The sequence below is a fragment of the Macrotis lagotis genome, chromosome 3 (assembly GCF_037893015.1).
Source record: "Macrotis lagotis isolate mMagLag1 chromosome 3, bilby.v1.9.chrom.fasta, whole genome shotgun sequence".
Lineage (NCBI taxonomy): Eukaryota > Metazoa > Chordata > Mammalia > Peramelemorphia > Peramelidae > Macrotis > Macrotis lagotis.
The window spans coordinates 229,985,904-230,008,338 of record NC_133660.1 but is presented as its reverse complement, the minus strand read 5'-3'; the positions used below and the strand labels follow the sequence as shown (position 1 = coordinate 230,008,338).

At 41.7% G+C, this 22,435-nt stretch overlaps 1 protein-coding gene and 1 long non-coding RNA gene across 4 annotated transcripts in view; one reads left to right on the top strand and one right to left on the bottom strand.

Annotated features, from left to right (window-relative positions):
* LOC141518263 (uncharacterized) overlaps positions 1-4,132 on the bottom strand; it is a 63,755-nt gene extending 59,623 nt beyond the window's left edge. For both annotated transcript variants that reach the window (XR_012477135.1, XR_012477134.1), the window contains exon 1: positions 3,732-4,132. This is a non-coding gene — a long non-coding RNA (uncharacterized LOC141518263). The remainder of the gene's footprint in view (positions 1-3,731) is intronic.
* The window catches only part of PPFIBP2 (PPFIA binding protein 2), a 192,737-nt gene continuing 172,283 nt past the window's right edge, over positions 1,982-22,435 (top strand). The window contains exon 1 of one of the 2 annotated variants that reach the window (XM_074230119.1): positions 1,982-2,051. The gene's annotated coding sequence lies outside the window, so the exon portion shown is untranslated. Of the gene's footprint in view, positions 2,052-2,534; positions 2,559-22,435 lie in introns of those variants that run through there. The other variant, XM_074230121.1, reaches the window with a different exon arrangement.

Below are 22,435 nucleotides of genomic sequence, written 5' to 3'. Positions count from 1 at the left end.
ATGTGGATACTAATATCTGTACTATTGACTTTAAGGGTTGTTGTGAGATTCAAATCCTTCTAGTTAAACACTTTACAAGTCTTGTGGGTTTACATGCTGAGTTGCTTATCTTTTTTTTTTAATGTTGGTACTCTCTTAAATAGAAATAATGCTGATGCTTCCTTTCTCCTGGGATTATTTTTTTTTAGGTTTTTGCAAGGCAAATGGGGTTAAGTGGCTTGCCCAAGGCCACACAGCTAGGTCTGAGACTGGATTTGAACCCAGGTACTTTTGACTCCAGGGCTGGTGCTTTATCCACTATGCCACCTAGCTGCCCCTCTCATGGGATTATTGTAAGGAAAGCTTTCTCAATCTGATAAAATTGTATCATCAGAACCTCTCATTTTTTTTTCCACCCTTCTCTACAAAGAGCTGCTGCCTTAAGAGGTACCACCAAGGGGCTTTAGTAATTAGCCACTTCCTTGCTCAGATTACCTTCCACTTAATCTATTTCTGTCTTGGATGCTCTTGTTATCTACTATCTGAGTGTCTCCCCCATTAAAACATAACTTTTTGAAGGGAGGGACTTGATTTATCTTTCTTTTTAGCCCCATCACTTAGTACACAGTACTACAGAGTAAGCACTCATTTTTTTCCTTTTTTTACTTATTTCCCATTACATGGACAGATAGTTTTTAACCTTGATTTTTGGGTAAGATTATGAGTTTCACATTTTTCTACCTCCTTCCCTTCCCTCCCCCATTCCCATAAGTTGTACATATACAATACTGTTTAACATATTTCCATATTAGTCATGTTGTGAAAGAAGAATCAAAACTAAGGGGGGGAGAAACGGGAGGAAAAAAACCACAATGCAAGTTTTAAAAATCTGGATTGTCCTTGATGGATGATTTATTTTTTTGGCTTTTCATTTTCTTTTTTCAGGTTTTTGCAAGGCAGTGGGGTTAAGTGGCTTGCCCAAGGCCACACAGCTGATTAAGTGTTTGAGGTCGGATTTGAACTCAAGTACTCTTGATTCCAGGATGGGTGCTCTATCCACTGTGCCACCTAGGTGCCCCTTGGCTCTTCATTTTCAGAGCCCCGGGCTGTGCTAAGTCACCAAGCTCACTCTTTCCTCCGGTGCCAACTGGGCCCGGTGGCCAGATATGAATCAGGACGCTGGAGGGGACCCTGAAAGCGAGGCAAGCGGGGCCAAGTGACTTTGAGGTCCAATCTGACCTCCTGACTTCAGTGCTGGCCCCTCTCGCCGCCCTTGGCCGCTGACCCTGAGAGGAGCTGTGCCCATCACAGCTGACCTCTCTCCCAGGTAGATGCCTGTAGGAAGCGCTCACCCAGTCTCATTGGAGGCCAACGGGGCGGCGAGGTGGCACAGGCCTGGCCCGGGAGGACCTGACCCCAAAGCCGGCCTTAGACCCCGTCTCACTCTTCCTCATCTGTAACGCGAGCTGGAGAAGGAAATGGCCAGGAAAACCCGAGTGGGGTCCAGGAGGGCGAGGCGGGCCGGCCCTGCAGGATGGAGGGAGGCCTTGACCTCTGGGGGACGCCAGGAAGCCTCCGGGCCGCGTCCAGGTGAGAGCCCCGGGCAAGGGGCCCTTCTTATCGTAGAGTTTATAAAATGCATTACGAATTATAAATGCATTATAAAATTACTGCAAAACCGCTTTGCCAGCCATTTCGCATCGGTCGGATGTTTAGGAAAGGTCTGTTTTGAAAAGGAAGCCTTTTCTTGCTCAAAAAAGATCCAAAGCCGTTTCATAGAAGGGGCGGGCCCCGGGCAGGGAGCCCCGCTGCCACCTGCTGCTGCCCGTGCCCTTCCCCGGCGGAGTCCCGTGGGCCGCCCGGGCGGGCGCCGCGTGGCGGGGCAGCGGGAGACGGCGTGGCCGGCCGCGAGGGCTTCCCGGGGGCGGGGCCTCCCGCCAGGCCCCGCCCCCGGGCCCGCCCCGTCACGTGGGCCCGGAGCCCGACGGCGCCGCTGCGGAGCCGGCCGGCCGCCCCGGGCGCGGGGACGCGCTCCAGCCGCCGCCGCTCGGCCGCGCGCTCGCGGGAGCCAGGTCAGTGGCCGCCGGGCGGGGGGGGCGCGGGGAGGGGGCCGCCGGCAAGGGCAAGGGCACGGGCAAGGGCACGGGCACGGCGGGCCGGAGCCCCGAGCGCGCCCCGGGAGCCGGGGAGGCGCCCGCCCACCTGTCGGAGGAGGAAGCCGAGGCCCAGGTCCGCCCCGACTGGGACGGGAGGCGCTGGCACCCGGAGCCCGCACCTGCCGGGTGGAACCCCAGGAAATGCCTGCAGTTTGGTTTGGGGGTTGAGTGGCTGGTCCAAGGCCACACAGCGGGCAATTGTTAGGTGGGATTTGAACTCAGGTGCCACCGGGGGAATGCTGGCGTTGAGGCGCCTGCCTTGGGGCAGCAGATGGGCAGCTTCTCGGGACTTCTGCCCAAGGCCCAGCCGGGAAGGGGCACCCGCACCTGGGCACCGACGGCCGACCGAGCCTGGCAGAGTTGAGGAACTTTGAAGGCTGAGGGGATTTGGTGAAGAAAGCTGGGAACTGCCCCAAGACTGAGGTCAGGTGACTTGTGAAGGGTCTCACAGGCAGCCAGGTGCATAGAGCCTGGAGTGGGGAGGGTCTGAATCCAAATCCCACCTCAGATACTTAATCATTACCTAGCTTTTCTATTTTTATTTTTTAATTTATTCTGATTTTAAACAAATAATGTTTTTTATACATTCCTAAAATATTGCCTAGCTTCTTTATTTTTATTTTTTAATTTATTCTGATTTTATACATTCCTAAAATATTGCCTAGCTTTTTTATTTTTATTTTTTAATTTATTCTGATTTTATACAAATAATGTTTTTTATACATTCCTAAAATATTGCCTAGCTTTTTTATTTTTATTTTTTAATTTATTCTGATTTTATACAAATAATGTTTTTTATACATTACTAAAATATTACCTAGCTTTTTTGATCTAAGACAAGCCACTCCACCCCACTGCCCTGCAGAAAACAAAAATAAGAAAAAAAAATCGAAATCACATTTTGCCTTCTAGCACTCCATTATTCAACTCTCAGCTATTTTAGAGAACTGAAACAAGTTTTTAATTATTTGTAACATTTATTCAATAGTTTGACAATCCTTTGTCTTAATTTTGAACGCAGAGAGAACATTTTTATATGTATCTCAGTGGGGGGGAAAATTTAAACTACTTTTTATTGATAGGATTCTCCTTTGATATATCCTTTCCTCTACATGTTAATAACCTTCATAGAAAAATGCATCCCTTACAAAAAAAATTACACTTACAGCTAGGTGGCCCAGTGGGGAAAGCACTGCCCCTGGAGTCAGGAGGACCTGAGTTCAAATACAGCCTCAGACACTTCATAATGACCTAGCTGGGTGACCTCCAGGGGAGTCATTTAAGTCATTCAAACAAAAAGAAATCACATTCCTGGAAAAATGCTTCCATATACCTCTAATAGAAATTTAGATCAACTTGAGATCCTTCAGGCCAGTGGGAAGCTGTAAGATAAAGCAAAAATGTAAACAATAATCAAAAAATTGCATCTGGCTTTAAATTGTGGCCTTGAAAAGGGTTGAATTAAGGATTGGGATTTGTAGAAAGAGTCGGCTACTTTTGCAGCCTTCACTTCTGATCACTCCATAATCCCTTATAATATGGCTTCTGTCTCCATGGCTAACTGAAACATGCCTATCCAAGGGCATTCACACTCACCCTGTTGCCAGATCCAGTGGTCTTTTTTTTTTCTTTCATCTTGGAGAATTCCCTACCTCCCTCTACCAACTCTCTTGACCCCTCTTTTCCTGAAGCTTCTATGATTTTCTCAACTCTGGTGGCCTTCTTCCTACTTCTGTGACCATTCTTGTTTCTTCTGTTTGCTTGGTTATAGGGCTATAGGATTCTGAGTTGAAAGAGGGTTTGAAGAACTCACCTAGTACAGTTCTCTTGCCCTTTTTCAGTGGTTACCCTCTCAGGGCATCTGTTCTTGTCTCCTTTCTCTCTACACTGTGACCTCATCCACCCTTGTGATTTCTGATGACTCCCGAACCTAGCTAGCTGTCTAGCCAACCTCTCCTGACAGCTAAGCCCTATACTACTAACTGCCTGGTGAAGAAGGCAACCAGATGGAGATGAAGGAGAAAGGACATTGTGACCTGGGTTTAAATTCTGGTCATATTAATGCTGTGTGACTTGGGACAATTCACTTAGCCATTCTAGACCCATTTCCTTATCTGCAAAATGAGAATTTGAACAAGATGACCTGTTCTAGAAGTACCTTCCCTTCCTATCATTCTGTTTCCTCAACCTCTAATCAGTCCCATCTTCACCATTCCCTCTACAATTAATGCAATTCAAGACATCTGTATTTTCTCATAACCACCCAACTGATCCCTTTTGTCCCATCTGCCATCTCAGTGTTGCTTGTTTAATCTTTGTAAATACTATTCTAATCACAGAATAATACTAGTAAGTATGATGTTATAATTTTCTCTTCCTTTTTATTTTTATTATTAATATTTTTCCTGTAATAATGTTATCTTAAGAGGCAGTTGGGTGGCTCAGTGAAGAGTACCCACTCCTAAGGGCAAATTCAGCCTCAGATACTTAATTATCTAGCAGTGTGACCTTGGGCAAGTCATTTAACCCATTGCTTTGCAAAAACAAAAACAAACCCTAAATAATTTTATCATAATTGATGGTTATAACAATCTGATGAGGTAGGTGTTCTTATCCCCATTTTACAGATGAAGAAAGTAAGACAGAAAGGTTTTGCAACTTGCTCAAGATCACAGACTTGTAGATCTTTGATAATGTTTATTTAGCCATTTTTAAAGGGAAGAAAGAAGGGAATGTTACCTTATTATCCATCATATGCTTACTTTTATCCATCATTTATGAAGTCCATGAAATTTCGATTCTGAAATCAATTCAAGAAACATTTCAAACCATTTCTTATATGCAATGGATGATGCTAAGCTCTGGCTATAATAACTAATATTTATACACCATGTTCCAAAGGTCTTAGTACAGTTTTAATTTGGTACCTTAAAGCTTCACCAAGACTTTGGAGACACTCTCTCTACCAGGTTTGCATATTTTTTACATATTTCTTCCTGTTCATTCCTCCTAGCAACCATTTTACAGATGGGGAAAACTGGGTCTGAGGGAAATTGAGTTACTTCTCCAGGATCCCACAGCAAGTACATTTCTGAGGAGGAATGTACAGCAGAATCAAAGGAACTTAAATAGAAAGGAAAGGAAGGAGATGAAGAATCTTTTTTGAGCATGAGTAACCAAAGACAGAGAGTAGACCCACATCAGTCAGAAAAGACTGGAATGAAAAAGATGGATTTTTCCTAGGTCCAGTCACTTTGCTTCATAGAAAATGCTCTTCAGTTTCTCAAATATAATCCCTATCTCTAGCTGTGGCTTATTGCCCTTCTATAATAAATATCAAGTATATGTGTGTGTATAGAGATATACATATCTTGATATGCTTAGATAGATAAACATGTCTCCGCTGTGTGCATGTACATGCAGATATGTGACCAAAAAGATACATGTATACATGTGTGTATGTGTATGTATAGTCACACAGATATGTAGTTATGGCTATATTCTATGTATATGGATATACATACATGTTTAGCTTTATATTAATGCATGTCACAGATATAAATATGTCTATATGGATAGGTCTAGGTCCAGGTATGCCCATATAGACAGACATGTCCATATATAAGCACATATTTAGATCTGCACCTCATTGTTTAGATGTGTATATATTGTCGGTACATTAGCCACGTTTATTACATATATAGATATGTGTTTATATTGCATAGGTAAACCTGTGTCTGTTCAATGTATAAATGTGTGCATGCTACATCATAGATGTGTGTTTACTGCATTGGTAACGATAAGCATCACCTATATTGGTGTGTCCATATATTACATATATAGATATGAATTTGTATATGGAGGGTAACCTAAAAGTTTTGGAGCAGTTTAAGATTCCTAAGGCTTTTGGAGTACTCATTATAATATAAACACACACACACACACACACACACAGCCTCAATACCCTGCCTGGCTTGCTTCCCATAATAATCTTGGTGATCTGCATTTTTCACTCACTTCATTTCACTGTATTGATGTTCTTTGAATGGCCATGGATGCTGTTAAGGAGGTCCTATAGGGTTCTGGAATGCCAAGCCACCAGAAACATCCTAAGAACATCCCTATAGATATGTATTTATATCTGTATCTATCTATATGGACATATCTATACCAGAAAAATACATTAATGTAGATCTATACACACACACACACACACACACACACACACACACATATACACACACACACACACACACACAAACACAGAATATAGCTATAGCTGTATATATATCTGGAAGTATATATATAAGTTCCTCTTTGTCTTTCTGTTTCAATTTCTATATGTATATTACATATAGAACTGCTCTTTTGCTGACTTTTCACAGGATACCCTAGTGAGCAGTGTAGGTAACCACACCTGGTTTTATGTCTCCTTGGATATTTGGCTAGATTGGGCTTGTCTGTAGAACTGGGGGCATTAACCTGGGATTTATGAACTTGTTTTGGAATTTTTTTAAAAACTTTGATAATTGAATTTAAAAAAAAAATTGGGGGCAACTAGGTGACAAGTGAATAGAGCACTGGCCCTGGAGTCAGGAGGTCCTGAGTTCAAATTCAGCCTCAGACAGTTACGAATCACCTAGCTATGTGACCTTGGGCTAGTCACTTAACCCCATTGCCTTGCAAAAAAACCCTAAAAAACAAAATTGGTTTCCTTTGTAATCCTTTTTTATTTTACTTTATGTATTTCAAAATATGATTTTGAGAAGGGATCCAGAGGCTTTACCAGACTGCCAAAGGAACTCGGTACCCAAAAAAACAGTGAAGACCCCGTCATAGACTAATGCGATATTACCATATATCTGAATGACACTTTGTTTAAAGGAAGCCTTTAAAGCTGTATTTTGGACTACCAAGTCAGATGTTCTTTTAAATTAAAAAAAAAAAATAGACACAGCCCCACTTTATACTCCTCAGCCAGCTGTGTGACTCTAATCTCCCCTTTCCTCCTACCTACTGCCTCCTTCCCTGATGCCAACAATCATGCCTCTGTCTCCTCAATCCTCAACTACTCCTACTAGCTGTCACCCTCTTATCTCTCTCCTTTTTCTGGCTTGACTCCCTGAAGAAGTATTGGATGCCTCCCCTCCTTCACCAATTCATTTGTTTCTAAACTTTTGGAAATCTGACTTTTGACTTGAGAAAGTCAATGGTAACTGCTCTCCCCTGTCACCAGTGATCTCAATCCCTCTTGACATCTCTCTGCAGTCTTTGACACTGTCAACTACCCTCCTGTCCTGGATATTCTTGTCTCTCACATTCTTTTGTGACATTATTTTCTTCATCTCAGTCTGAATTTCCATCCAAGTTATGCCTATTAGTTCAGTCCATTGTTGGTTCCCATTTTCTTCTGGGTTGCCTTATCTAGGTAAAAGTACTCTATTTGATGTTTTCCATTATTTCAGAATCTTCTCTGTTCATATTGATTGCCTTTATCTAGAGCAGGGGTTGTTAACTTGGAGTAATGTTTGGATAACTGTTTCAATATACTCAGTTTTCTTTGTAATACCACGTTATCTTAGGCATTTGAAAACATGATTCAGAGAAGAGCTCCATAGGCTTCACCAGACTGCCAAAGGTTAAGAACTCCTGATATAGAAATGATGAGGAAGTAGAAGGGTGTGGTATGAGGGCCCTTGCCCTGGAATCAGGCTTTTGTTGTGCATTTGTGGCCTTCTCTTCCCAACCCCATTGCATACCAGAGCTGTCCAAGGGGTTTTCTTGTTAAAGATACTGGCATAGTGATTTTTACCATTTTCTTCTCCACAGTTGTTGTTATGCATCCTTTGTTCTTGAAGATATTACAAGGTTGATATCTTGACTTGCAAGTGCATTGGGTTTCAATAAGAGCTGGGCAAAGTCATCAGTCTCATTTTCTCTTCTAGAGTCATCAGAGTCTAGTGTCAAGACAGGTCAGGACAATTGGCGATGGCCCCAGATGCAGTGGGAGACCCTTGCCTTTTTAAGCTAAGGTCTTTCCTAGGTCTCAGTTTGAGGCAACACCCAGTCAGTCAGTAAGACTGGGTAAGAATGGAGACAAAGATAGTCTAGTTTGCCTTCATAAAAGAATCAGTGTGGGAGGGAAAGACCCTTAGAGTTTCTGACCAGAACAGAAACCATTTCTGTTCTATTTCTGACCAGAATGGAAACTATTTCAGAAGCAGAAATTGCTATTTACACTTACTATGAGCCATCAAACCCCAAATAATGAGTAAGTGAGGCTTGGATTGGGGCCTATTTTTGGCCAATTATTAAGAACCAGAGTGATATGTGTTTAAAGGCATAGTCTAGTAGCTCTATTTGAATCCCTATGGGCATTAGCAAATCCTGTTTTTTTCCAGAATAGATTAAGGCAAACTTAAGGTTAAGTGACTTACTCAGGGTCACACAACTAGTGTTTGAGAAAATCAGAGGTCCTAGATCCGAATTCCATCTCTGATGCTTATTACTGGTTGTGACCTTGAGAAAGTCCCAGAATATTCCTAGATTTTAATTCCTTTTTGTATAAAAAGAGAGGGGGGGGAGTGAGACTTGGTGGCCTCGAAGTCTCTCCTATTTCTATATCTTTAATGCTAAAAGGGGGTTGGGAAAGCTTTAAGATTATTCCACTCAGCTTAGCCAGTATTAGAAGTCTGACTCCTTTATCACCCTGTCCTTTATTATTCTGGTGGTCCTGTCACTTTTTGGAGAGGTCCTGTTTATAGGAGTATGAAAATGGTCTGCTGGCACCATATTCAGAGCAGACGAGGAGCTTCTATTATCAATGCTTAAGTGAAAAAGTCAGGTGTCTGAGTGTTATTGAAGATTCATTTGAAGTCCTGTTACCTTCTGCCTAGAGATCTCTTAAGTAGAATTCTTATTCTTTGTCATGATGATGCCAAGGTCTTGTCTATGGGCTTTCAAAAAGTTCCTCTTTGATCTTAACTTTACCTCTGGCAGGGAGATGAGGTGGATATTAATAATTAAACCCATTTACTGAGGAGGTGCCTGAAGACCCTAAACAAAAGGATTTGTCTGACAGGTCAATGGCAGTCAAGATTAACCAATTCCCCTAGTCACTATCCCAGTGATTCTGAACCTCTGTGGTCATAATTCGATACCCATTCGCCATCTCCCACTTCCTCATTCCTTAATTACATTCCTTTTAATCCCACTCCCCTTAATCCATATCTCCCTTGTCAAAATGTGCCTTCCTAAAGCTAAATAGCCCTTTCACTGTATTCTCTAGAATACCTGGTCTATAAGCAAAAAAAATGTACTTCCATCTTCTCTCTCTTCCTGAGACCTGACTCCTTCCCAGGACACAGCTTCTCACTGGTTGAGAGCAAGGAATTGGAATCCTCAGTGTTCCCCATCCTCACCTCCAGGCACTCAATGACCTCTCCTCTTGAACCTCCTAACTTCACAATTCCTCAATTAACTTATACCTCTTGGCCTACTCCTCCATCTCATAGCCATACACAAAGGTGGTCATACTCTTGGTTGTGCCTTTGCCTTTACATGTTTTACCTCCATGTTCATGAACTCTGAAATTCCCTTACCTGATCACAATCTACTGTTGCCCACTTCTCCATTGTTTTACAACCCAAACCCTATTCTTCATCCAAACTGTGAACGATAAGCTTCTTATCCTTGATTTTTCTCCCAGACCCCTTTTCCCATCCTGACCTTTTGGTGAATCAATTCCATACTACCCTGACTTCTTGAGTCCCATGCCTCCTTATTGTACCTCCCAGTCTTGCCTTTCCATCCTAAGCCTTGGATCACGCTCATCATCTGCTGCCTTTGTTTCTACACACAATACTGCTAAGTGAAGCTATGGAAAATCACAAAACCATGCTGACTGAGCCCACTACAAATTTATATTACATAATTTCAATTGCGTCCTAACTGTCTAATGGCAATCCTTTTGAACCTCCCTAAATTAACTCACTGACTCTCTCACCACAGTCATTCTTTCAAATCTCTTCATCCCTCTTCAAACCTTCCAGGGTCTACCTTTCCTCCATCTTCTTATCTTAGAACCTTGATTCGTATTTTTATTGAAAACATTCAGACTAGTTGCCAAAAGCTCCTACTTCTCCCTTTCCCCTCATCTCATATCACCCTAGATGCCTTCTGCTACTATCTTTCTTCACCTCTATCTCACATGAACAGGTGGCCTTTCTCCTTAGCCCTTAAAAATGCACAGTGATTCCATTCCATCCCATTTTCTCTAGCAAATTGCTTCATCTGACTTCCTCTTTTTCACATTTATCTTCAATAAGCTTTACTCCTGGCTGCTTCCCTGATGCCTACCAATATGCTCACACCTCCCCCCCCCCAAACTCAAGAAATCCTCACTTGACCCATTCAGTCTTGTTATCTATAGTTTCATATTTCTCTTCCATTTAGTGTCTAAATTCCTTGATAAGGCCATCTGTAATAAATGCAGCCACTTCCTTTCCTTGTTTTCTCATTTTAACTCCTTATTGTCTGCCTTCCATCCTCTTCATTCATCTAAAATTACTCTCCAAAATTATCAGTGATCTCTTGATTGTGAAATCCAAAGGCCTTTTCTCAAAGTTCATCCTTCTTGATCTCTCCCTAGCCTTTTCTTGTTACCCTTTTCTTTCTAGGCACTACTGCCTCCTAAGTTCTCCTCCTACCTATCTGACTGCTCCTCGGTCTCCTTTGCCAGATCTTCCCATGAATCTACCAGATGGATACCTGGCCCCTTTTCTCTTCTCCCTCTATGATCCTATTTCACTTGGTGATCTCATCACCTCCCATAGATCTGGTTGTCCCCTCTGTGCAGATGATTCTTAGATCTAACTGTCTGGTCCTGACCTTTTCCACTGACCTCCAAACTCATATCAGAATGGACATGCCAGTAGGACATTTCAGTTATTTCAACATGTTCAAAACTGAACTCATCTTTCCCCAAAGTTTTTTACTTTTCCAAACTTCCCTACTACTATCAAGGGGATTAAAATCTTTACATCATTCAGGCTCTCAGTCTTGGTGCACTCTTCAGCTCTTCCCTCTCTCGCCACCCCCCCTCCATTCTGTTGCCATAGTCTATCCATCTTACCTTCTTCACATCTCTCATCATGTGTCCCCTTCTCTCTTTTGACATTGCCACCACCCTATACATGTCCTCATCACCTCACATTGTACTATTTGCAATAGACAGCTGATGGTCCCCTGCCACAAGATGCTGCCCATTCCAACCCAGCCTCCACTTAGCTGTCAAAGACATCTTCCTAAAGCTCAGCTCTGAGCAGATCACACCCCTCCCCCACTTTTCATTAAACCACATTGGTTCCCTATCACTTCCAGGATCAAATGTAAAGTCCTGTTTGACATTCAAAGCCCTTTATAACCTTTCCCCTGCCCCCACCTTTTCCAGGGGTCTTACACTGCCCATCTCTCCATCTTGCCCAGGACTCTTTGATTCTTCTTCTTCAAACAAGATACTTCTATCTCCTAATACTGGGCTTTTCCCTGGCTGTCTTCTGCACCTGGAATAGGCTCCCTCCCTCCCTCCCTCCTCCTCTCTGCCTCCTGAGTTCCTTCAAGTCCCAGCTAAAATCCCCACCTTCTTTAGGATTCCTTTTGTAATTCCCTCTCAATTCTAGTGTCTTCCTTCAACTTGTATTATATGTAGTTTCTTTACATAGAGTTGTCCCATGTTGACTCTCCCATTCGACTGTGAGTAGCTTGAAAATAGGGGCAATTTTTTACTCATCTTCATAGCCCATTGTTTAGCACCAAGTAGGTGCCAGGCTGATTTATTATGAGCTGAATATGTGCTGGGTACTGGCATATAAAGATAAAGCGACACAGCCTCTACCCAGCTCAAAAAGTTTACATTGGGGAAGAGGGAAGAAGAGGAACTGGGAGACTATATGTGCAGATACTAGGTATCTTTAAAGTGCAATTTTAAATTTTAATAAGGTTCCTACACCCAAAGGGCAACAAAAATGTGCATACCCTTTGACCCAGCAATACCACTACTGGGTTGCATACCCTGAAGAGATGATAAAAAAGGGTAAAAACATCACTTGTACAAAAATATTTAGAGCAGCCCAGTTTGTAGTGGCAAAGAATTGGAAAATCAAGTAAATGTCCTTCAATTGGGGAATGGCTTAGCAAACTGTGGTATATGTATGTCATAGAGCACTATTGTTCTATTAGAAACCAGGAGGGATGGGAATTCAGGGAAGCCTGGAGGGATTTGCATGAACTGATGGTGAGCGAGATGAGCAGAACCAGAAAAACACAGTGCACCCTAACAACATGGGAGTGATGTTCAACCTTGATGGACTTGCTCGTTCCATCAGTGCAACAACCAGGGACAATTTTGGGCTGTCTGCAAAGGAGAATGCCATCTGTATCCAGATAAAGAGCTGTGGAGTTTGAACAATGACCAAGGACTATTATCTTTAATTTACAAAAAAAAACTGATAACTTGTCTGATCTTGCGATCTCCTATACTTTATGTTTCTTCCTTAAGGATATGATTTCTCTCTCATCACCTTCAATTTGGATCAATGTACAACATGGAAACAATGTAAAGACCGGCAAATTGCTTTCTGTGGGGGTGGGGGGAGGGAAATAAGATTAGGGGAAAAATTGTAAAACTCAAAATAAATAAAAACTTAAAAAAATTTTAATAAGGTTCCATAAACAACTGGAATTTGGTCTGAGATGGGCAAGCAGCCAAGCTCTCACTGCCAATGTCCTTAATAGGACCTTTGCTGACCCACTAGTTTGAAGCCTCATACCAGCAACTGTATTTTCCACTTTGTCTTCCCTGGGGTTCTTAGTGACCCTATCATTCTTTTACTCCCAACTATATCAGCTCACCACTACTCTGCCCTCCATGGCCCTTCCCCCAGCATGTATTTTATCTCCAATTTTGCTTTCTCCGTATTTCAGGTAGGGTCTTGTGAATCACCTAGGGACCTCCCTTTCTTTTTGCTGAAGCTAGGTAGAGCTAATCTGATTCCCTCAAGAAAAAGGAGACTAGATTAGTGAAAAAGTCACCCATCATCTGAACCCAGAGGTAAGAAAGGTTTAAATTTTAATTCACAGGTTGCTCAAGGGTTCTCAAGTTACTGAAAGTTCACAAAAAGCTAATAGTAAAGACATTTAAGGGACAAGAGGAAAGGGAAAGAAGACAGCCATCAGATGTGATTGGGTTTAGACCCTCATGGATCCAGCCACATGGAGCTGGGACCATAATGGAAGTTAAAAGCTGGGAAAGAAGTAATGAAGTTAAAAAAGAAAAAAGAACAGCTTAGGAGAGAGAAGAGGAGAAAAACTTGGTTCCACATAGATCTAGTCACATGAAACTGGGGGCCTAGAGGTCCAGCTTCATGGCCAGACCTTGTAGAACCTGAGAGAGAGCAGGGTCAGAAGATTCAGGTCAGAGGGAAGTCCACTCAGATTCCATTCCGGTGGGTGGGATAAGGTGGTGCTGGAGGAGTGGTTTAGCACCTGGATCCAGGTATTCTCCAGGGCAGTGCCCAAGGAGTGGCTGAGACAGCACTCATTGCACATGGGTGGGTACTGCAGATCAGGCCTTCTCCTGCCTCAAAGGGCATGACCAAACAGTCCAGTGAAGGTGGAGATTGAATGGAGCACACCCTCCACAGCACAGAAAACCTTCAAGATGACAGCTTGGACCTATGTTATATGGATGGCTTTAAAGTCTTCTCTTGATCTCTTTTGCCATTTAACTTATTCTCCGCTTGTGTGGTTCTTGCCTTTATGTCAAAGACTTCTCTGTAAGGGTGTGTGTGAATATATGTGCATGGGAGAGGGGGGGGTGTCTTTAGTTGTTGGTTTTAATTTTCTTTGGATGCCAGTACAGTACCAGGGATGCCCATTCCTTATCCTTTGTCCTCACTCCAGACCCGCCCTTCTCCTTTTTCATTGTACTTTCCCCAATATCATCAGTTGTCTCCATGATGGTTTTCCAATGCATTAGAGCAAAGGAAGCCTGAAGACTATATCTGAAACTTTTTTTCCATCTTCAAACTAGTCTGTGAGGTCAGCACAATGACTTGACATTTGTTAGTTTCAAAAAGATTTATCTAGAGATCAAAAAAAAAAGCGGACTGTCCTATTGTAGGTAGATGAGTTCAGTCAGGAAGACCCGAATTCAAATCCTGCCCCTAGGTACTTACAAATAGGGTCACACACTGCTGGGCAAGTCATTTAAGCTCTATCTCATTTTCCTCATCTATAAAATGGGAATGATAGGGGGCGGCTAGGTGGCACAATGGATAGAGCACTGGCCCTGGAGTCAGGAGTACTTGAGTTCAATTAGTGTGGCCTTGGGCAAGCCACTTAACCCCATTGCCCTGCAATAAATAAATAAATAAATAGATATGGAAATGATAAAATTTAACTCCCTGGCAGGGTTATTGTGAGGATAAAAATGAGGTAGTAGCTGTAAAGTGTTTTATTATTACATTATTTTCTAGGATTCTAAATCTTTGGCATTTACAAGAATTTTCAGGTGATTGAGGCTGCCTTGGTAGCCCCTTGACAACTCTGGGCTCTGTGGAAGCTCATGAGGTCTTTTTCCTGGTGTTCCCCAGGGAAATGATCCAGTACCCCCACCTCCCCTCCACTCTCTATGTTCCTCTTCACTTTAAAGTTTCAACAGTTATTCAGAGACTAGCCAGATCTGGGGCAGGAAGGAGTTGGCGGGCTCTCTGACCTCACCTCAGGGTCCCAAGGCATCAATTAGCTAGGATGTGGCATTTCCCCACTGGAGCCAGACTGAGGCCCCAAGGGGTCCCTGCCCATCTCCCAGCCAGCCTTCTGGGTAGCCTGCCAGATGAACCAGGAATACCTATCAGGATACCTTTTTTCCTGTATATTGTGCTAATTGGATTAGGAGAGGACTGGTACAGAGATTGGGAAGAGTGTCTATAATACAGAATGACAGGGGAACAAAGTCCTCTGGTGATATCTGCAAAGAGATTGTCTCTTCACCTCTTTCTGGCCTATGGGAGAGAGTCCTGGGATCCCACTGTGGATGAGGGAGCAGCAGGGGGCATGGCCCTGAGCTCTCCCTTTAATAAAGATCCAGCTGTATTTGTTGTAAAGGCCAGTGTAGAATGGGCAGGGGTGCCATCTGAGCTGCCTGGCTGAGCGGTATGGTGGTGGGATAGGCCTCTGGCCACATTGTGTTCTGCCCTCTCAGTTATGACTGTCTCTTCATGACCCCATTTGGGTTTTTCTCAACAAAGATCCTGGAATGATTTGTCATTTCCTTCTCCAGCTCATTTTACAGGGTGAGAAAACAGAGACAAATAGAGTGATTGACTAGCCCAAGGTCACACAGCTAGTATCTGAAATTGAATTTGAACACAGGTCTTCCTGACTCCAGGTCTAGCACACTAATACCTGTGCCACCTAGCTGTGTGTGTGTGTGTGTGTGTACACATACACATATACATATATAGCTTTTTGAGTAAAGTAATTCACACTAAAGTGTGACTAGCTCATAGAGTAATACTGAAAGAAATGCATTATAAAAGAGGAACTCAAGTACAGGTGTGTCTTAGTGGCCTTTGGTCCTATTCTTTCCAAAATAATAATAATTTATAATCATATAATATTTGTTTTATAGTTATAGATGGTATAATTTATATAGCAACATTGCTATTGCTAGCATTTATATATTGCTTATTTTGGCTAGGCCCTGTGCTAAGCACTTTACAATTATTATCTCATTTAATCATCACAACAGTCCTGGGAGCCAAGTGCTATTATTCCCATTTACAGATGAGGAAATGGAGGCAGATAAATTAAGTGATTTGCCCAGGGTCTCACAGCTCAAAAGTGTGATTGCCTTTCAAAAGAGAAAAAGAAAGAGATGGGAGGTAGGTGTGATGGACCTCATGGGGGCAAGATTTCTCCAGTAGAACTTTTAAAAGGGAACAAGGAGAATATACAGTTCCTAAAGGGCATTTTGGCAGGCAAATTACAGTCCTATGGTAGCCTTTCTCGTCCTCTTTTTTCTTCTTTCCCCACCCCCATTCACTCAAGGAACCTATTCAGGATTGACTGTATCCTACATATCCTACATAAACCTTTTATTCTACACTCTTAACAATCCTTCCTCTTCTGCAGGGTTCCTTTCCCAGTTCTCACAGCTAGGGCTGTGATTATTTTCAGTTCATCCTGTATTTATCATGTTTGTATGTAACTGTTTACAGGTTGTCTCTCTCCAATAGACTGTGAACTCTTTGAGAGCAGGGATTGTGTGTTTTTGTTTGGTTTTTTTGAGGTACTTTGGGTTAAGTGACCTGCCCAGGGTCACGCAGCTAGTAAGTGACAACAAGTGTCTGAGGTGGGATTTCAACCTAGGTCCTCCTGGCTGCAGGGCTGGTGCTCTCTCTACTGCATCACCTAGCTGCCAAGCAAGGAATATTTGTCTTTCTTTTATATCTCCATTTCTTAACACAGTGTCTGGCCTATAGTAGGTGCTTAATAGAAGCTTTTTGATTTGACTTAACCATCCTTAGCCCCAAGCAGTTCTTTAAAATGAGAAGTTATAAAGCATTCTGCCTATCTGCCTCCATGAAGGGAAGTTTTACCCTAGAAGTTCCCCACATCATGAAATCACATGCATTTTAAAGAATAGAAAAGGAAAGAGAAAAAAAAAGAGAAAAAACCTTCAGGAGTGAAACATTTTCAAACTTTTGGAGGATGACTTCTCCAGAAAACTACAAAAGACAGTTTCCACACATTTACTGCTTAAAATCAAAAAACTTGGAAGTCTGGAAGCAGACTTTCAAAAGACAGGCCAACTTTTCCTTTGAATCAAGAAAAGAAATGAGAAGAAGCCAAAAATAATTTTTTTTTTAATTAGTACCTTTGTGGTGGGTCATCCTGTGACTTTCAAAGAAATTCTGTTTTGAATTAGTTGGTTAGGAGAGGAGGTGGGAAAATGAACCGATGCCTTGGATTTACTTGGTTAGTTATTTAACATTTGTTTGCAGCCAGAGGCCTAGAGAATAGTGTTTTCTTCTTCTTTGTCCCTCCAAGCAAATGGAAAGCTCACCAGAAAGTCTGCACTTTGGAATCCATGCATGTAGGTTATTAATGTAGTAACCCAAGAAGAAAACAGATTTTGCTTAGATCTGGAAAGTTTTGTCCCTTGAAAGGAAAAGAATGATTGTGAAAGAGATCTGACAGTCACTCTAATTATTCTTCTTTCTATTGCTCTTCTTCCTTATAAATGATCTTTTTTTTTCCAGGGCAAAATATCATTTTAAAAACAGGGACACATAGGCTAATAGAAGTTACACTGGCACCTCAGCAAGAGGCCAAGACCTGTGATGATCAATTTCTCAGTTAGACTGGCACTAACCAATAAATTAGGTCTTTGTCCTCTTGATGACCCAAGTACTAGGAGTAAGGATTGGCAAAGCTTTTTTTTTATGATTGTTATTTTATTTTATTTTTCCAATTACATGTTATGAAAGTTTTTCAACATTCATTCACATGCATATGCATCTCTATAAGTTACATAATTTTCTTCCACCCTCACTTCCTACCCTCCTCCTCTCAACGGGGAATAGTATGGTGAACATTGTACATATACATTTGTGTTTAACATGTTTACAGATTAGTTATTTTCTGTATGAGGAAATTAGGACTGAGGGAAAATAAATAATAAAAATAAATAAATGGGATATTAGAAACAAAAAAGGAAAAACACAAGAGAAATTTTTAAAAAGTGAATTTAGTTTTCATTCAGATTCTTTAGGTTTTTCTTTGTTTTGTTTTGTTTTTCTTCTTCTGGATAGGCAAGCAGGTCTCCCAAGGTTGTCCAACTCTGAACTGCAGAGAGGAGTTGCTTCAGATGATCTTCTCACCCTGTGGTTTTTTGTTTGTTTTGTTTTTTGTTAGGATTCTACAAGGCAAATGGGCTTAAGTGGCTTGCCCAAGGCCACACAGCTAGGTAATTATTAAGTGTCTGAGCCGGATTTGAACCCAGGTACTCCTGACTCCAGGGCCAGTGCTTTATCCACTGCACCACCTAGCCGCCGCACAGTGTTGTTATTAATGTGTACTTACAATGTTCCCTTGGTTCTGCTCCCTTCACTCAGCATCAGTTCTTGTAATTCCTCCAATGCTTCTCTAGAGTCTGACTATTCTTGGTTTCTTATAGAACAATGATATTCTGTAACATTCATAATCTGATTTAAAAAAAGAAAGAAAACCAAATTACCAGTATCAAAAATGAAATGAGTGAAGAGGAAATTAAAGAGGTAATTTGAGGCTATTTTTGCCCAACTATATGCCACTAAATTTGATAACCTGAGTGAAATGGTAAATAATCTTCCAAGCTGCTCCAAGAATCAACAGTTGCTGCATGCTGTGCAGCAACCTGGGAGGTTGGCCTTTTGATGACAGCAGAGAATAAACTATAATTATGGCTTAGAAAAGAACCTGTCTGGGGACATCTCAAAGAAGGATGAGATGTTCTTTCCCTTCCATTTCATAATTTGTTTGAATCTGAATTTTTTTTTGATCATTACATAAATCATGTTCCATGGGAAAGAATATTGAATAGAAAGCATGAAAAGAAAGGATACAGGAAGTTCTCATTATGATTCATGTTTAAGATTTGGAGATGAGAGAATTTTGCTTCAGAGCTAAAAAGGACTTAGGAAACCTTTTACATTACAAAAACCTTTCTTATTTTAATTGATTTTCCATTATATTTGAGTGGTCAGAAATGCATCAACTTTTCCAAAGAAAGTCAGGGAGGAAGAAATTAAGCAACTGTCCTCCATCCTGAGATTATATAAATGTTATATGATTATATATTAAATATTCTTTATATATTAAATAGTTATACAACTATATAAAATCACATAAACATTATATAAACAAGGAAGTTGTATTATTTAGATAGAAATCATGCCTTTCAAAAACCTTTCTTGAACACCTGCCCAGTGATGAGCTTTAGAATGATTTCCTTGCCTCCAATGGCTCAGTGTCTGTTATCTAGAACGGACTTTGGAAGCCACCTGGTCCCTCTCTTGTTTCACAAATGAAAAAGGCCCAGAGTGGCTGAAATTGGGAAGGAAGGAAGGATTGATTAAGCACCTAAGCACTTTACTAATATCCCATTTGATCTCCTAACAGCTGTAGGAGGTACCAGCTATTATGATCCCCACTTTACAGTGGAAGAAACTGAGGCAATTGAAGTAGTAGCTTGCCCAGGTTTACATAGTGTCTCAGGGCAGGATATGAACCAAGGTCTTTTTGACTGGAGATCCAGCACCCTCTCCATTGGCTGCTTTGGCAAATAAGTGTGAGAGCCGGAATGTGAAATGAAGTCTGTCAGATCAGTGTGGTCCAGATGTGGACCACAGTATACCTTTTACAGCCTTGTAGAGAGGTGTGACATATCAATAGAGTACAGAAAAAGAAACCAAGATAGTGAGGGGATGTACCAGTCATGAGAAAAACACAGAATTTGTTGGGAACTCAGAATGCAAGAGATCCTGATCTCTTTGTTCTCAGGGTCAGGAAAGGGGACCTGGGCATTGAAAACTTCTTAAAATAGCACATTAACAGTTCTGAAAGATGTGCATGATTTCCAACAGAAAGAAAAAGATGTCGAGGAAAAGGGTAGTAAAAATAAGAAAAAGTCTAAGAACTGGAGATTTAAAAAAAGAAGAGGGGATGGCTAGGTGGTACAGTGGATAGAGCACCGGCCCTGGAGTCATGAGTACCTGAGCTCAAATCTGACCTCAGACACTTAATAATTACCTAGCTGTGTGGCCTTGGGCAAGCCACTTAACCCCATTGCCTTGCAAAAACTAAAAAAAAAAAAAAAAAAAAAAGTGGAGTCCTAGTTTACTGTTTAGCCTTTCAGTTAGGTAAGGTTCTCAACAACCTTGTGAGACTGGTATTATAGTATCCATTTCAAAAAGAGGAAACTGAGGCTTAGTTTCCCTGTGGCATGCCCATTTCAGGGTGTTTCACCTCCCCAGAGTTGCTAGAATTACTGATGTAGCATCTTCAAGTGATCATCTGGCAACTCCCCCCCCCCTTGGATTTTTTTTTTAGGTTTTTTGCAAGGCAAATGGGGTTAAGTGGCTTGCCCAAGGCCACACAGCTAGGTATTATTAAGTGTCTGAGGTCAGATTTGAACCCAGGTACTCCTGACTCCAAGGCCGGTGCTTTATCCACTACGCCACCTAGCCGCCTGCCCCATTGGATTTTAAGTTCCTTGAAGGCAAGCACTATTGTAATTTATAGTTTGTAATTGTATCCTCAGTCCTTAGCACAGAGCTTAGTTAGTCTTTAGGTGCTTAAATTAATGTTTATTGACTATTGATTATCCATTTTCCATTAGGTCCACAGATGAGGAAATGCCTCCCAAGGCATCCCAGTCCACTTTTTGGATAGCTCTTTATTAGGAGGCTTTTCTTACTTATCTACTTATTCTCTATTATTATTCTGTATTACTTATTCTGTAAAGGCTCATGTCTTTTCCTTGACTGCTAGGACTGCCTGTTAAGGTCCACCTGATCAAGTCTGATCCTTCTCTTCTCACACAGTCCATCAAAAAATGGAAGACAGTTACCAAGCTCCCCCTACATCTAATCTTGGCCCAGATACCTTCACCCATACCACTTCTGGCACAGCTCCTGGTCTGTTCCCTGTCCTGTTCACCCTGCTGGGGAGAGCTACAGCTTGTTGATGGTTTTCCAAAAATATGGCTGCTAGTATGGAGCATCCCCCTTGAGACAGGCTATGGCTAGGAGAGTCCAGTAGGCCTCCCAATTCCCTCATTCCTCACCTTGCTCTATTGATTCAACTTAAGATTTCTTTAGTATTTGCTTGGGTTTTTCTTTTTAGGCCACCACTTATAGACTTTGAGTTTGTGGGCCTTATTTCCCCCTGCCCCTTTTACCATATCTTTTTTATTCATCCTCTATTGTATAGTTGTTTTTTTAGCCCTACTGTGGGACTTTGCCTTTGTTCCTATCAAACTTTACCTTCTTAGATTTGGCTCATGGTTCTATCCAGTTGACTCTTTGGGAAATCCATCCCTCTCAACTTCAGATCATATACAGATTTAATTGGTACACATTTAATTGGTACACTATCTCTGCCTTCATCCATCCATCCTCCATTTGCTTTCTTTCCCCTAATGTGTTCTTCTGTGATAAAATTTTAAAATCAAAGTACATTATCCTTACAAAATTTTAGTTTTGGCCCTGATTTTCAATTTTTGATAGTATTATTTGATTCTCATTCTTAAGTAATTATAGAAGGTAGAGATGAGGGGATAGATCTGGTTACTGTTTATGACCTTGGATGGAAAAAAATTACATTTGTATTTTTCACTTAATTTCTAACTGAAGTTTATCATTTCCTTAAACAATATTCCAGGACAGAGTTTGTAAGCTATACCAGATTGACAAAGTGGTCAGTGACACAAAAAGGCTAAGGACCCCAGCTGAAAGGAAGGACTTGGGGCAGATGTAGTGGATAGAGCACTAGCCTTAGAGTCAGGAGTACCTGGGTGTAAATCCGACCTCAGACACTTAATAATTACCTAGCCGTGTGGTCTTGGGCAAGCCACTTAACCCCATTGCCTTGGGAAAAAAAAAAGAAAGGAAGGACTCAATTAAAAAAACACACAACTTAAGGAGATAGGCAGGAACAATAAGGGAGGGATACTTAGGATAGCTCACAGACCCAACCTTTAGGCTGATGATGCTCACCAGCCCTTGACTGACACTTCCAAAGTGTGAGTAGAAGGAAGCAAAGATGAAAAGGAAGACAAGCAGTGATATCACCAGAAAGCCTTGTGTACAAATATCTTAAGTCCTTGGCATGAAGAGGGAGTCTGAATTCTCTAAGACTGTTCTGGATTCAAGCTACTAAGGTGTTTTTATGGGAGGGAGGTGGTGTCTTGGGGAGGGTCTGAAGGAGTTCCCACCTCTGAGGTTATAGGCAAGGAGATTCCTGTCATTTGAAAGCTCAAAGTACCTGGGAATGATCCAGATCTAGAAGTCTGCTTCTATAGAGGAGTATCAGCAAAGGTGCATGAAGGGAGGGGAGGTTGCAGGAAGGGACATGGCTAGGGAATAGTTAACCTTTTGGACAAAGATGAGAAAGCCTTTTTTTGTACTTCTGTCTAAAATGTGCATGGTAAGCATATTTTATAACATAGGTACAATGGCTCAATTGCTTGTTTA